We start from the raw sequence: 1,127 nt of genomic DNA, 5'->3' as shown, positions 1-1,127 counted from the left end.
TTTCCAGGCAACCTGGAGTGATAGGCCTTCCTTAAGAAAAATAGTTCAGAAGCTAAGAAAACTTTGGCACAAAAAGAGGAAATATGAGCTAGGGCACTCAGCGGCCAATGAATAGAATGGCCCCACGGCATTCACATAGTTCATGTATGAGGAGACAAGAAGAAATCCTAAGTCCTCAGGCTGGATGTGGGCAACCTCTCCTCTGGCTCCATGCGCGATATCCATCTAACCAGAACCTTGGCTGAGGTCGAGGAAGCGCCCCGTAATGAGCTGGTGTGGGCTCATGGACACATGCAGGACTGGCCCTGGAAAGAACGCAACCTCGCATGGTCTCTGAGCAGCAAGAAGGGGCCCTGCTACCTCCTGAGGAAGAAGAGATTTTGGAGGTAAAGCAGGTAAAGAAAATCCCAGGGGATGTGATGAACAGAAAAGAGCATCAAGGTCTGAAGGAGCAGTTTCTAGGACTTGTCTGGACCCATTGAAAAGGTCAGGAAGCTCAGTCCTTGTTCAGGAAGAGCCAGGCACAGTAAAGCAAAAAATCCTTCTTACTCCTGAGAACGAGTAGTAAAATTATTTACTGCCCACCTCCCTCCAAAACTAAGCAATTACAAGGAGGAAAAAACATAAGAAAGCTAAATGCTCATTTGGGCACAATCACAAGCCACATAACTGATGTAGCATATTGAAAAGATGATAGCCTGTTTCTTTTTTTTTTTAAAGCTTGGCTTTTGGTTTGACAGTTTTACATTAAATGTCTTATCTTTGAGTATGCATTTACCTTGCTGAAAGGGATCATTATGCTAAGAAAATGATCTATTCTATTGGTATTATTTATTAAGTAACTACTAATACCACTTTTTATAAATGGATACAATTAAATCATAGAGTGGCCAGCTTTTGCTGAAGTTCTCTTCTCCTTTCTGAGCTTATTCTATCTCTTGACTGGAACTGTGAACAGCTGTCTAGAATGATGAGATGACCCCATTTGGTCCCAATCACGCTCAGGCAGGAGGACTGTCACGCTTAGGAGCTGAGGTTCACTGATGTAGTAAAAGTAAACAAACAAAAAAGTAAAAGTGCAAGTAGAGGGAAAAACTCACAGGCTAATACCCTCTAATGATCCCTTA

General features: G+C 42.6%; 1 pseudogene; it reads left to right on the top strand.

Moving 5' to 3' along the window:
- Positions 1–326: 326 nt before the first annotated feature.
- LOC118658491 overlaps positions 327–1,127 on the top strand; it is a 29,552-nt pseudogene continuing 28,751 nt past the window's right edge.

This window comes from Myotis myotis, unplaced genomic scaffold, assembly GCF_014108235.1.
Source record: "Myotis myotis isolate mMyoMyo1 unplaced genomic scaffold, mMyoMyo1.p scaffold_m19_p_6, whole genome shotgun sequence".
Taxonomy (NCBI): Eukaryota; Metazoa; Chordata; class Mammalia; order Chiroptera; family Vespertilionidae; genus Myotis; species Myotis myotis.
The sequence above is the reverse complement of the archived record's forward strand: the minus strand, read 5'-3'. Positions and strand labels throughout refer to the sequence as shown.